This window comes from Monodelphis domestica, chromosome 7, assembly GCF_027887165.1.
Source record: "Monodelphis domestica isolate mMonDom1 chromosome 7, mMonDom1.pri, whole genome shotgun sequence".
In the NCBI taxonomy this organism is placed as follows: domain Eukaryota; kingdom Metazoa; phylum Chordata; class Mammalia; order Didelphimorphia; family Didelphidae; genus Monodelphis; species Monodelphis domestica.
This window is the reverse complement of record NC_077233.1, coordinates 34,503,129-34,518,609: the sequence shown is the minus strand read 5'-3', so window position 1 is coordinate 34,518,609 and position 15,481 is coordinate 34,503,129. Positions and strand designations below refer to the sequence as shown.

At 38.6% G+C, this 15,481-nt stretch overlaps 1 protein-coding gene across 21 annotated transcripts in view; it reads left to right on the top strand.

Annotated features, from left to right (window-relative positions):
- The window catches only part of FOXP1 (forkhead box P1), a 661,259-nt gene that overhangs the window by 532,306 nt on the left and 113,472 nt on the right, over positions 1-15,481 (top strand). Inside the window, exon 1 of one of the 21 annotated variants that reach the window (XM_056804421.1) lies at positions 10,730-11,053. The exons of 19 other annotated variants lie outside the window; for them this stretch is intronic. The gene's annotated coding sequence lies outside the window, so the exon portion shown is untranslated. Of the gene's footprint in view, positions 1-10,729; positions 11,054-15,481 lie in introns of those variants that run through there. One more of the 21 variants, XM_007500091.3, reaches the window with a different exon arrangement.

Genomic DNA, 15,481 nt, shown 5'->3' with positions numbered 1-15,481 from the left:
GCTTATGAAGGGATTTGAATACTAAAAAAGGATTTTATATTTGGTCCTGGGTATCAAAGGAATCGCTAGGGGTTATCAAGTTGGAGGTGGGCATGGGGTGTAATACCATCAGACCTATCCTTTAGGAAAAGCACTTTGGCCCCTGAATGGAAGGTAGATGAGAGTAGAGAGAGCTTTGAAGCAGGCAGATGCCCTAGGAAGTTACTTCAATAATCCAAGAATGAGTTGCTGAGAGCCTACCTCAGAATCAGAGGAGAAAGAGAAGGAAGTGTATTCTGGAGATATTGCCAAAGTGACATGGACAGGCCTTAGCAACAGAATGTATATGGTGGATGAGAGATAAAGAAGAGGTGAAGATAACACCCAAGTTGGGAGCCTGAGGGTACTGACAGAATAGTACTGCCCTTGACAGTAATAAAGAATTTTGGAGGTGGGAAGAGTTTAGCGTTTAGAATAAGATACTCATTCTCTCCCTAGCTGGATACTCAGTGGCTTAGCCCTCATTCAGAGGAATTACTCTAGAGTTAAAAATTGGCATTTGAGGATTATGGCAAATTAATCTTTTCTAAAGCCCAATGCATTTTGATCTGACCCTGAGAAGAAGTCTGATGTTTAATGTTGGTCATAGAAAAAACACATTTCCCATGTATTATTTCCTAAAGTAAGGTGATAGAACACCTACCAGGCCTGGAGTCAGGAAGATCAGAGTTCAAATGTAGCCTCTAACACTTACTAGCCACTTACTCTGGGGAACTCCCTTAACCTTGTTTGCCTCAGTTTCTCATCTGGAAAATGAGGTAGAAAAGAAAATGGCCAATAGCTTCAGTATATTTGCCAAGAAAATCCCAAATGGAGTCACAAAGTATAGCACAATTAAACAACAACAAAGTTCTTCCAGAAGTAAGAGTAGGGCCGTGTTGGTATAGAGTAGAACCAATCTCACTTATGGGATTCTCCATTTTGTCTGGTTTTCTGTGTTTCAAACCACAGTAGAGCCTTATAGCAACAACTCCAAGGGCTAAGGATGGGAATTCTCAGGCACAGAGTTTTCTAAAATACTTGACAAAGGATAAATACAGTATAACAACATGTACCCAGAGATTTTATAGTCTCCTGTATTCATTAGCTCATTTGACCCTGATGGCAGCCTTGGGTTAAGTGCTATTCTTAACCTCATTTTACAGAGAAGGAAATTCAGCCCAATTCAGGTAGAGTGACCTGCCCATGGTGATACAGCTTCTAAAGGACCAAGGAGAGATTCAAAGCCCCATACTCTTTGAACAACAAAAACATTCCACTCTGCTGCCTCCTGTTTGTTGATACTGTCTTCTCACATTTTTATTTGATAATAATAACAGCTTACATTTCTATAGTGCCTTATGAAATATAAACTACTTTATATGCCATCGCTCACTGGAGCCTCGTAGAAATCCTTTGAGCTAAGTATTGGGCAAGTACAGTATTTACTTATGTTCTCTCAGTTGCTAGAAATGCTATCGCTAAATTTTAAGGGAAGTACAATACACCGATGAAAGTTGTCTTCCTCACTCCTCAATCCACAAATACTTTTCAGTGCTTCCATTTTGCAGAAAAGGAAACTCATATTGCTAGAGGCTAGATAATTTACTCAAAGTCAAATGACTGTCTTATTGGCATTTCTGTCCAAGTCCAGGCAGCTAGGTGGCACAAAGGATAGAGTATAAGTTCACATCTGGTCTCAGGCACTTACCTTTTGGGTGACGTTGTGCAAGCTTCAGTGGCACTGTTTCACTGAGCCTTAGACAGCTCTCCAGGGGCAAATAGATGACTCCCTGAATAGAACATCAGGCTTGGAGTAAGGAAAACTCATCTTCCTAAATTCAAATCCAGTTTCAGGCATTTACTAGCTGTGTGACCTTAGGCAAGTCCCTTAACCCTATTTGCCTCAGTTTCCTCATCTGCAAAATGAGCTGGAGAAGGAAATGACAAACTACCCTAGTATCTCTGCCAAGAAAACCCCCATGACCACTGAACACAACTGAAAATAGCTAAACAACAACACCCAAATGCAATGCTTTTTCCACCATGTGCTTCTTTTAAAGTTCTTTAAGTAAATATATTTGAAAGGTTTGGTGTTGTATGATATGTGGAGAGCTGGCTTCACAATTGGGAAGACTGCAGTTCAAGCCCTACCTCTGATGTAAACCAGCTTTGTTACCTCGTGCAAGTCATTAACTTCAAATATCCCCCGATGCCTCCGATATTCTTAATATTCGGAATAGGTGATGATCTATACTATTAAAGGGATTTTTCTCACTGACACGTCCCTATCCCAGTCTGGTCCAAATAATTGCTGGGTGGGGAGGGGGAGGAGTGCTTTGAAAGGGTCCCTTGGAAGGGTTATGGGTAAAGAGGATGACCTTATTGATGAGGGGGTGAAAAGGAAGGCCATGCAGGAATTGCCCAGCCCTTTAAGCCTTCTGAAAATGCTTTTATTTATAGTGGCTTCCCTGTAGCACATGATGTAGAAGGCAATTATCTTTGGAGGGGATTCCATGGCCTTGTGTGGGCTTCCCTCATGTACGATTTATTGTTGGCTGGATTGGGTGGCCTTTAAGAGCCTTTCCTGGGAATCTAAAGCACTATTGAGACGGATACTTCCTGAATGCTCTTGAGGATGCAACTGCTAAGCTTCATTTTGCAGCCTTGGAGATATATTTCTGAAATAGTATGCAGGGATTTACAGAGGTCTCGTGATTCCCATTGACACTGAAAGGAGTGGTACTGCTAGGTCTGAGCATGCTTCTGTGAAATTGGCCCTTCGAAAGTCCCAAGTCTTCCCGAAGACTTGTCTGGCCCAATAGTGGGGAAACGCGAGTAATTGATGAATGAAGGCTAACCTATCACTGCAGAAGTTCCCGGGCTCTTTCTTAAAGGGAATGGACAAGCTCTAGAGCTGCTTGTTTGGTTTCCTTTTTATGAATCTTAGGAGTGCTAGAGAAAAACTGGCATTGCGAGGCAGCTAAATATACTGTATCATGAAACCTTAGGGACTACTGAAATGGGAACAGTGGCCCATTACTGCTAAGGTGTTTTATTGGAAATTTGCCGACGTGCTTTCCCAGGAGAATGAGTAAAAAACGGCAGGATGCCCAACAGTCAGACAGGTTGTCCTCACAGGCAGGCTGAAATATATAGCTTTGCACTTCTGGGCTGTGAGTGAGTAGGCTATATAACAGACTAATGTGCATTTTTACATTAAAAGTACCATATTTCACAGGAGATTTTCCCCCCTTTTGTTTAAGTGTTTTAATTTATATATTCCAGTTAATCGTTCATTACAAGTCCTTTTTCGAGGGCCTTTTTTTTTCCCAAGTTGTCTTTTGAATGAGATGAGGATGTAGTGTCCTCATCCTGGCAGAGATACCAGCAGAGGGCAGACATAAAAAAGGTTTTGACATTAGGGTGTGTCTACCTAGGGTCAGGGAGGGTGTTGTTCAGTATTTGAATGTAAATCTACTAGCATTGTTCCAATGGTGGCAGGACAGAACATGCATTATTTGCCTTTTCCCAGGCCTGCTGAAAACCTTGGGTATCTGGAAAAGCTGACTTTACTAAATAAAAGCTGGTCAATTGCTTTCATCTGATATGCTGTCATTTCTACTGAATTAAACTTTAAAAAACATGATTTCCTTCTCCAAGATCTTTTTTCCCCTCCAGAGCCTTAGTGGTTGTTAGGCTGAAGGAAGATGTTTATTTGTGTTTGTTGTCCTCGATGTGCTATAAATATTCCAATCAAAGTTATGGGGAATTAAATTATTTTTGATTGGGTGTGTTGAAGGGGTAACATTTTGAAATAGAAAATCCCATGAAGATCCCCCCCTTTGCTTCCCTACCCCTCATCCTCCATAATTTCTCCTTGTTCAGTATAATGCCCCAAATGACCTGTGTGTAGAATGGTACCATTATAGGCATTACATTCTGGTCAAATGAAAGAATATAAATTTACTCAAAAAGGGGAAAGCAATTTATTATTATCTATTAGAAGTTGGGATTAAATGTTGCCATTTTCTTTAACATACATAATTTTGTTTACTCGTAGTGCTTTATTAATGTCCTTACATTTAGAGAATGTCATAATTTTTTTGAAATGTTTTCATAGCTCAAGTACAAGCATAAGCATAGCTCACCAGAATGTTGGCATATCTTGCTGTGTATATATGCATTCAATGAAGATGAGAATAGTAATTTAAAGCATGTCATGAAGAGAAATTTAAATTCGGCTAGAACAATAGGAAATGTAAGTGTTTTCCCTTGGCCAATCTAGCAGCCACTGTAAGAAAAACAACATAATTAGTGGCAGCGTCAACATAGACCAAACAATGACATGAACGATATTGATACAAAGTTAGCTACTTTATTCCTTCTGAAAATGCATGATGCATTAACTTTTCCAAGTGAAAGTGCCACTTTTGTCCAGTGTTTGGCCCTTCCTTTGAAATGAGTGGCCAAATCACTGAAATCAGACATTACTGCAGCAATTTGGTAACCTTAATTAGCAGACCCTTTGGCAGTCTCTAGAGAAGTCAGGGAAGGAGGGAGGGAAAGAGGGAAGGAGATTGAATGAACTCTTCCCTTTCACTAGAGAGGTGATTCCCCTCAGGTCAGTGTTGGAGGCTTGATAGTTCTGGGATGGGCAGATGTTGCTGTCTGGGATGTTGCTGTGCTTCCTTTTCTCTCTAGAGAATAAAGTAGCTAATAGCATCTCAAAGACTCTTATTTTTTTTTTATTTCTGAATACTTCTGGATTAATTGTGTGGATAAGGTAAATATATAATTCCCTATTATTATTCTGTAAGCTTGCCAGATATATCTGGTTTTTGTTTGGGGACAATGTTTTATCTAAAGGTGTATTTTCTCCTCCCCGAGTTCTTTATTATTTTTGTGATTTTCAGTTTTCCAAATCTCTAATAGGTAATCACCCAACTCTCTCTGACTCTGAGTGTGTCTCTCATCAATTTTATAAGGATATTGTTTAGTCTCAAGTAAATGGATGATACTATCTCTACCTAAAAGAGTCCTTTCCCATATTGTCACTAGAGACATTTGGCCCTATTTGGTATTTACAACAACTTTCTCTAGTTATCTATCTGCTATTATAGGACATCACTTGAATGACCATAGTGGGATGAGAACCAGTGTCCATGTAAACATCAGTGCCACTCCATTAATCAGTGTGGAGGGGTAATGTCCTAACAAGATTATTTGCTTTACTGCCTTTCTCTTCTGACACTTTCTTCAGTTATAGACAAGAATTAGGTCTTCATTTTTCTGTTTGCCTTTTCAGTACTTGGGCTCACTTGAGTGAAATTTCAAAGGAGTAGTGTGATCACAAGTGTGCTATATAGTGCTCAGTTTGGGGCAGAACTCTAAAACTCTGTTCTTAACTGCACAACAGTGACTTAGTAGAAAAGCTTTTGAGCATTTCTTAGAGAAATGGCATGTAAATAGTATGATGGGTCTGTTGTGGTTTTGGACAGACAAACATTGGACACCAGTATTTTAAAACATTTATTCTTTCACTTTTTTTGAGTACCCTTCTTTAAACATTTTTTTTAATTTTTACAACCATTATCACAAGCTTTCTTTTGTTGTGACTGGTCAATAAATTTCTCTCCAAGTGGGCGTTATTGCTTTGTCTCCATGTTTTCATTTGGTCAGCCTAGTCTGCAAATGGAACAACAAACTGAAACTTCTTTTTTCAACCTGAAAAGTAATAGCCTAAATTCTCTGGAAAATTCTGTTTCTTGTTGGATCCTAAATATAGGCTCAGCATCCAAACAGGTCTGAACTGGAAATAAAGCATTTGGATATCCTGAATAGATGCCACCTATATGTCATTAAGTTTATTAACATAATCTCAAAAAGGTGAACAAGCAGAATTCATTTGTCTTCAAAAATATGTTCCTGTTAAGAATATTCTCTATGACATTGTTTCATTTGTTAGTTCAGCGGTCAGCTGATATCTCAGAATACTCCCTGAATGATAGATGTCCTCTAAGTTCAAATGTCCAGCCTTCTTCTAAGTCTTTTTTTAAAAGTTTAATTAATTAATTTGTTAGTTACATTAAAATACTCAGTTAACTCTCTCCCTTCCCCCCCTCCCTTTCCCCATTAGAAAAAGCATCATTCAATGCTTCTGATCATTTTTTCTTTCTCACCCATTCAAAGTACCTGTTCTTCAAGGAAGACCTGCCTTTCGGATCCTTGCCTGATTATTCCAGTACATATTATCTTACCTGAAATAATGAGGAGAAAGGAAATTAGCATTAACATTCACTAATCTCCCATGTGAGAAACTTTGATATTATCTATGAATTTGCACATTCACACACACACACACACACACACACACCACACACACACACACCTGAAATATCTAATCTGATCCTGCTGAATCTACATCTGCAATCTTTCATCATAATCTCTTTATTCCTATTGCCATCCCACTAGTCCAATCCTTCAAGGACACCATCTTGAATTAACCTTAATGAGTCTTCCTGCCTCTTTTCACTACATCTTTTGTATTGCCACCAGGTTATTTTTTCCAATTCCTAGATGTGGCCATGGTATATTGCTCAAAAATCTCCAGTGACTTCTATCAGCCAAAGTTAGAAAATTCAAACTATTCAAGCTCTTTTTGCATGGCATTTTAGGCCCTCAACAATCTGTCAGGATTGTCAATTTCCAAAAAAAAGAGACACTTTGACAAAAAAATCAACCCCTGATTTGCAACATTTGCCAATCCAAAATACTCACACTGACAATTTATCAATAGTCCATGAAGTTTTGAGCTGGCTCTAGCACTTGTCTGATTCCAAGATCTAGAAGCTTCTTGGGTGTGGGGATTTTATGTTTTTCCTTTTGAACTTAACTAAACTGTCATGTTTACCCTACTAGACACTCGATAAAGCAGTTTTCCTTGGCTTCCAAATACTCTGCCTTCCTTCCCAACTGAACTGCTCAATTTCTGAATCCTCTTTCTACCTCAGTACCTTTGCATATGTTTCCTCTGTGTAGAATGGCCTACCCTCCTGTCAATGCCATCCCCTTGAGTTATTATTGACACTTTAATAGCCAACTGCAGGAATCTTAGTTTGAATCTCCTCTGTAGACACTTTCCCACAGATATTTCAAATAATCTTTTTATTTGATGTTTTTGTAGCTCTACTATATTTATCTTTTATATAGAGATGATAGAAGATAGAATATTTATTATGAACTTATTCTGCTCTGGACACACTGCTAATTTCTAGGGATAAAAAAAAAGCTTTCAAGACTATAGCTATCCTCAAGGAACTTATACTCAAGTTTATGATCATTTTGAATAACATCTATCACAATTATATTCCATACAGGGGCATGCTAGTAAATGTTTAACAATGAGCTCTCAAAAAAAAGTACACAAGACACACTTTGAAGTTTAATCTGTATTATTAACATTTTCTCCATCACTTTCATAAGTCTAGACAGCTTCCAGGAAACTAAATCAAGCCCTGATTTTTAGCATTTGCCAATTTCCAGATTTAATAATCCAAATTTAGCAGTCTGCTCAGGTTTGAACTTACCTCAGTCCAACCCTGATTCCTTATGTATCTAAGATACAGAAAATTGTTGAGTGTGGGAATGTTTGCTTTTTTTCCATAAAACCCAGCTCAGTGATTTACCCTGATGAGGCATTCAATAAATATTTCTTTTAATGGAAGTCTTAGGTATTGCTCTATATTATCTCCCCATGAGACTTGTTCCAAGCTCAGGTCCCTACATATGGTTTGGGAGTCATAAGAGTGTAGACAAACTTGCTTTGAGATACTGGCCAAGTCAGTTAACTTTGGGGAAACTAATTTTTAAAGCTATAAAATGGAGCTAATAATACATGTTGTTTCTCCCTTATAGAATTGTTGTTAAGATATACCCTACTTGTTGTCATAGCTCTTATATTTATTTCATTCAGACTGGGGCATCTAGCACAGGACCAGCTACACAGCTAAAACATAGATTTCCTAAATTTCCAGCTAAAAGAGATCTTGGAGATGCCAACCTCTGATTTTAAAGATAAGGAAACTTAGGTCCAGATCGAGGAAGTGACTTGTCCTTGGTCCTACAGAAAACAAGTGTCAGATCTGGGATTCAAACACAGATCTAATTTCAGCCTTCAATCCCTTGCACTAGAGAGTTTATTAATAGGAATGATACCTTCACTGAAGTAGAACTCTAATGCCTCATTTGTGGTATTGAGGTGACCCTGCATTCCTGAAGGCTATGTCAAGATAGCACAAGTTCGGACATATTGTGCCAAACTAGATGGGCTATGAATCTGATCCCAGCATGAGAATATGAAATCTATTGTTTGAGTCTCAGCCCATCACCAGAGCCATGATCGGTGCATTGATTGATTGATTCGTTCATTCATTTTTGGCCTCAGTAATTCATAAAGTGCCATAGAGTAAGATGAGAAAGCATTGTGATCTGTCTCTGAGGAGGGCATACCTGCACTGATGAAATCATGCATCTTTTGAAGTATTTGTGTATAAGCAGGAATGATGAGTTTTGGTGTGTGCAATAAACCGCCCAAGTATAGGAAAAAGAAAAGGTTATAGGCTGACTTCAGCTAGGTGTGGCTGCATTGCATTGTAGTCTTAATTTATTACTGGGACTTTTTTGTGTGTATGAGCACAGAGAGCATCAGCCAGTAAAGAAAGCTGAAATGGCTCCAGTGCATTAAAAATAAAAACAAATAAGCAAACTAGAACTGATTAAATCATTAATTTTAGGAGTGTCTCATGAAGGCATCACTTTATGAAAACTTACATGTGTGCAAATTAAATTTGCAGAGAAACTATAGTTAATGTGTCTTACTTGATGGCAATACAGACTAAAAGCAGATTTCTGAAGCAGCCAAATCTGTGTAGAATACATGGCTTGTGCAGATTTTGGAAGGGAGGGATAAGCACTGAACAAGGTCCTAGGACAAATTCTTTGATGTTATAATTTGTTCAAATTTTCTTATATTTGTTAAGCAAAATTCATCATAATTTAAATTAGCTATATCATTACTTCTGTGACCCCAAGCAAGACATTTTTCCTTTCTGCCTCAATTGCCTCAACTGTAAAAATAAGAGGCTGGACTAGGTGACTTCTGTGAGTCCTTCCAGCTCTTGATATATGGACCTCTGAACAGATGAACTCTAAGTCCTCTTCCAACTTAGCTCCTATTTTAAATGCTTTCTTCTTTCAAAGAGACTTTATTATGGTGTGATTGTCTTCACAGTCGTGCTGGGTCTTGGGGAAACTTTAAGTCTATTCCTTCATTTTAAATAGGGTTCTGTCTCTTTAAGAAGCAGTGATTCATGTTACATCCTGGCAGATTTAAAGTGTCCTTCCCTTAATAAGCCCCCCATCCTTATTAAATATTCATGAGAGGGTGGGGTCATATTTTTGTGACCTGAAAAAAATCCCTTTAATAAATTTGTTTTCTGACACAAAAACACTTTAGGGTGGAGAGCTGTCTGCATAGCCACCCATTTAACATCTGATCATAAGTTGTCAGTAAATTGAGGCCTTTGTCTTCCTTACTGGGAGTCTCTTCAGCATTTTTACTAACGGGGTATTGTCTCTTGTTCATGTTGACTCTATTGGAACTGAATTATTGCCTTGATTGGAAATGTTATCAATATGATTTCTGGTTCCAAGTGACGTGCACTTAAAGACATGCACGCCATCTCCCATTGAAAACTGCATTCGTGTAAAACCCAAGTCCAGTAGTGTGGAGGATAGGTGCCTGCTGTGCTATAGCTAGGTGCTGTGGACCGGGAGCTGTTTCCTAATTAAGAAGAAATAGATAATGGTGGTTGTGGTAGCTGTTTTCTCCTCTCTTGCTGTCGTTCGACTACAAAAACCTGGTGTGGCTTCCTAATAAAAGCCAGGAAGTTTTTTTCTTAAAAGTTTAAACTTGTGAAGTTCGCAGGTGATTGCAGTGGTTGTTTAACCGCTGCCTTGAAACTCTTTTAAGGAAGCTGCGAGGGTCTTTTTGTTGTTGAGTGACTTTCTCCTCGGCTTAGTCTGTTCCCCTCCTGCAGTACTACAAACATGTCAGTGTCAGAGAGTTGCTAATGCTCCTCCTGGCTTCTTCGGAGTTAGGGCATTTTCTAAGGTGCATTTCAAAAAAGTTTCCTGGTATATTTTGGTGAATGGCTTCTTGCTTAATTTTAAAAGGGAGACAGTAACGAGGGCGGGTGGGGGAGGTGGGGGAGCAGCGGGGAGATGGTCATTATTTAGACAAACTCAAGTGTGGAGCTCCGAGCAGCCCTGCTTTTACTAGAACACACAGAGTTTGGCAGGAGAACTCTTGGAAAAAAGGTTAAGGCTTGGTTAAATCATTGAATGTGAAGTGAAAGTTATTTTCAAAAGACCGTTTTCTAGGAAAATGTTTTCAGGGTTGCTTTTAGTCATTTCATTTCCTTCTCATTTCAAATGATTATTATGAGCTATTGTGTTTGGTGGAGACTTCCAGGGGCAGACAGTCTTCTCCCCCCGTCCCCCAGCAGAGCAGATTTCTCTTAAAGGCTATGATTCGAAACTATTTGTCATTAAGTGTAGTTACAAAGGGGTGGGGGGGGGGTGCTCTTAAGAGCTGTTTGATTAAGGGGAAGACTGTGTGCTGTTTGCCATGCTTTCCAGAGAGCAGCCTTAAGCAGAGGCAGGTCAAAGGGTTAACAGCAATTAACCGGAGTTGCTTCAGAGACAAAAGCGTTATTTCACCTGCCGTCAGTAAAAAAGAGGAGGCCCATTGTGTAGGGGTGTTTGAACTGATTCTGTTTAGAGGTTGGTTGTGATTGGTGGAGCAGGGCGTGGCTGATTGGGTAGTTTTGCATCTTGTCAGCTCCGGAGCACCCTTGCGCGTGCAATCTGTCTGTAACCTGAGGAAGCTCCGCACTGTACGTCCATACAGGCAGCCTTGGGAGAGCGTCATGGCCCAGCTCTCTGTTTGTGGCAGCTAAATGGAGTTTGGCAGGTTTGTCAATATGATTGATTTGGGGGATTTGGGTGTCTTCCCGGGGTATAGCGTGATCTCTTAATTTTGCATTTGTAGGAAAAGAGAGGCTCCGCATTTTTAAAAAGTTGGGTGCTTTTTTTTTTAGTCTCTGTTTACCAACTTGAGGAGTTGTGCACTGCACTGTGACTAGAAACAGCTCAGGCAGAATTAGAAATAGGGGAGACAGCTCTAACAGGCCTGGATCTCTTCGGGAGGAAAAAAAAAATTCTCTCTCTCTCTCTCTCTCTCTCTCTCTCTCTCTCTCTCTCTCTCTCTCTCTCTCTCTCTCTCTCTCTGAAGGGGGTGGTAGTAGGATTGTTGAGAGTTTGAGGAAGTAGTATTTATGTTATGGGGTGTTCGGAATTTTTTTAAACTTGCTTTTGCTTCCTTAAATTTATTGCTCTTTTTAGGCTTAGTTGATTTCACCCTGCACAATTTCATTTCATGTTCAGCATTAGCAAACGCAGTTGGGGAAAAGAGAAGTATGAATTGTGTGCTACTTCTGTAGCATGATAAAAATGTCGTGAGTAAACAGTGGATGTTACCAGTGGTATGGCTGGGTCTTTCATTCTGATAGTTTGTTTCCATATCTGTCTTGGCTATTTTTAACTTAGCTGTTCAAATTTGAGGAGTTCACACACAGACACACTCAAAAAAGAAGTTGAGGGGGGGGCGGGACATTTAGGCAGACAAATAAAATGCACTGTCAGACTTCGATCCTAGGCACTCATTGTTTCAGCTCTTCTTCACTGGTCAATTTGCCACATGAAATTAAGTGACTAGGGATTGTTTTTGACATTGAATAGTCTGAGGAATTCCAGCGAAATACTCCCATCTAAACAGGATCTAAATGTAGCCAAACTCAAGTGTCAGACCTTCACTACAGGATTTCACTGGAAATGAGATTTTTTCCCCCTCCTCTCGGTGTGGTGATGGGAGGGAGGGAGGGAACCCTTAGGAAGTGGGTGGTAAGTTTAGAGCTAAGAACATACATATAGGCTTCCTCTTTAAGATTAACTCTTTCAATTTTTACAGGTTTTAATAGAACTATACAACTGTCTAAATTACACTTCTAATAGACTGAATGTTTCAGTCAAGTCTATTTAAAAATGCAAATCGGCTTATTTCCATAGATTCCTACATTTGAAAGTGACACATCTGAAGGAAAAAAAAAAGAAACATTTAAGTCTGATAACAGGAAATGTGAATCATTCCATCAGTGACTAATATCTGTTTCTGGGAGGGGGAAAAAACTGAGTTAGATTTCTTTTCATAATCAGTATTAAGAGATCCAAAAGGATATTACATTTTTAAGCAAGTAAAATCAATGTTACAATCATCAGAGTTTGACAAAAGAGGGAAAAGATTTTCCAGCTGGCTAGGGTTAGGGGCTTTGAGGCAGGAATCAAAGGTAGTTTATGTGGTTCAATGCTTACACAGGGTAAAGCATCACTGCTTCAGGATTCATGTGTGTACATGTGTATCTAAAGAAAAGCAATCCACAGTTTTGTAGATTCTATTTTTTACTCTTTACCAAGGGAAGAGAGAGAATACTGGAAAACATTTATCATAGTTGACATGCATGCTTCATATCAGTTAAAAAGAATTTCTCCTAAATTTTATATGATCTTTGTATCTGCCTGGAAATCTTGAGTGAGCAGTAGGTAAAAAATGAAAGCAAAAAACTGCCTACCTACCCACAGATACTCTGCCTGACTTGCCCTAGTATGTGATAGAGCTGAGCTGAAAACTGATTGGTCTGACACTTTATAATCAACGTTGATTTATTGTTCATTAGTAGTGCATTAGCCCTTTCAGGCAAGACAGTTATTTGTGTAGTGGCCTGTCAAGCAAGAGACTTCTAGCACCTGTCATTTCTAAGCCATGAGATAAGCAACTAGATATTAAGATAATGCAAATAAAATTCATTTAGGCTGGATCTAGTGCCACAAGTCTACAGATATTGCTAGTTTAAAATAACATGGACCAATATCAGTATGGAGGGGAAAACTTGAGAATACATTTATGTGTGTTTATGTGTATGTATACATATGTATTTATATACATACATAAACACACATACATATGTATATATGTAGAATGAGAGGAGCAAGGTCCATTCTTCTTGGATTTTTTCCCCCTAAGAAGTCTTTTCTGCCTAAATTTCCTGTTGCTTTGGCCACAAAAGTTGGTCATCTCCATGGATGGATAGGCATGACATGTCTTCTACTTTTTTTTTTTTACTCATGCCTGTCCTCCATAGAAATGGAGGGGACCTGAAAGTACCTTTCACTCAAATTTTGAGTTTTAAAGAACATGTCTTTAAATGAAACTCTTGGAGTTATGGATTGATAATATAAAAACGTAGTGACATCACAGCAAAACTATGATTATGTCGAGTAATAATGTCAAGTGCATTTTCTGCCACTGACTTTCCTTCCTAATTCTTCCAAATGGAATGATCTCATGGCATACCATGGAAAACAACCTAAGTGTCAGAAAGAAAACAAAATTACTCAACTTTTGTCTGCCGCCATAGAAATGAGGATTAACTTATGTTATTTCAGAGCATGGAATGGAGACAATCTGCATGGGGATATATAGTGTATTGTCTTCACTGAATTTTCATTTGACAGGGATTTTAGAGGCTGTGATCTTAATTAAATCTCAACTGACTCAAATAATGCATCTAAAGGCATGCAGTGTTGCGTAACCTTGCTGAGTTGGTAAACCATAAATCATCAGAAAGCTTATGATAGGAAGGGTTGACATGAATTTATTTTTTTGTTTGTAGCTAAATGTACCTTAAAAAACAAAATCCTCCCTCTTACTGCCCTGTGGTCTTAAATTGTCAAAAGCAATTGCTTACAAAAATAAGCTCTGTCATGCTTTTGACCAATATTACTACTTCATCTAAACTCAACAGAAATAGAAAATGCAGTGGTATTAAACTGAAAAGGAATTAACACCATTGAATTTCCAGTTTGGTCTGAATTGGTGTAGCTCAATAGTTGATGGAGCTGTTTTTTTGCTACTAATTTTTTTCCTTTAAAAAAATGAGGCAGTGGTGATAGCCAAATTTAATTGTAAGCCTATATTGAAATCTGAGTGAGATTAAAGTGGCTAGGAGAGAAGGCTAGAGAAATTAATTGCATTCTACTAACTAGTTGTAATAATATCACCCAAGCGAAGATAACAGTTCTGTGAGCTTTGGGGGCATCGTTTATGTATCCTTGGTGAGAGATATTTTGTGGTTCTGAATGAATGTAAACAAATGATGAGTATAGCAACAGTTTGTAGACTAGGAAAAGAATTTTCTCGGCCAGTACAACTGGGGCCTAGAACATGGGACTCTCTTTAATTGCTAAACAGCCTCTTTAATCGTGTGCTCTTTATGTCTTGAACCATAGGTGTTCCTGGGTGTTTGTTGTTTAATGTGGTTCAGTATATGATTTTCCGTGTGATTGTATGCCCTTGGTCTCTCAAGGCCAAGACAGTTCCAAATATCTCCAAAGTTGAGAAAGCTCTATGTGCTAGCCTGATGCATGCATTCTCATAAGTTCCATGTTTCAGATAGGAGCGATGTTTGTATATCATCGATGTCCTGTGGGCTTTATCTCCACCTGCAAGGCTAGATTGTGGGAAAGGCCTGACAGCATCAGCGAAATTTGTTATTGTTTGGGAAAAGGCTTGGCTTGTTTTGGAAGCAGTTTGTTTGTTTTATTGATAGCAGAATTGCATTGCTAGAAAAGTGTTTGTTGAAAGTTCAGAGTTCAGTGAAAATTTATAATCCCTTCTTTTATTTTATTTTGCTAAATTACATTCTTTGCTCAGATTGTTTTTCTTTGGGGCTTTTTTTTTAAATAGAAAACTTATATCTGTCTATTTGGAAGGCTTTCTCTGTGCAGATTGTGAGATTTGAGGTGTCTGAGGAAAGTCAGATGCAACCTTATTTGAGTCTCCTCCACTTTTTGAGGATGAACGGCCTTGTCTGTCAGCCCCTTTAGACCTGCCTATTGTTTGGAGGCAAGAGAAATTAATGTGTGTATGGGGGGGGGGGAATGAATAGAGAATAGAATAATTATACATCCTTTTAGCATTTGCCTTTAAATAACTAATTAATGAGGAACCAGGCACAAATGTTATATTGCACTTTTTTAGAATACCTGGTATCATGTTTTAATTTTTAAGCTTTATCTTGCCTTTAAATCTGAAACATCATTGTTCAAATAACTGAGAACAAGGTAAACCAACAACATCAAAAAGGTCGGCTTCTGTGATTTCTCAAGGGCTTGTTATTTTGTACTTTCCAATTCTATTTGATGTCTTGACAAAACAAGATGACACAAGGGAGAATACATTAAATTTTGATTTTCATCTAACCTGTTACAGTCGTGGCGGCTTAAT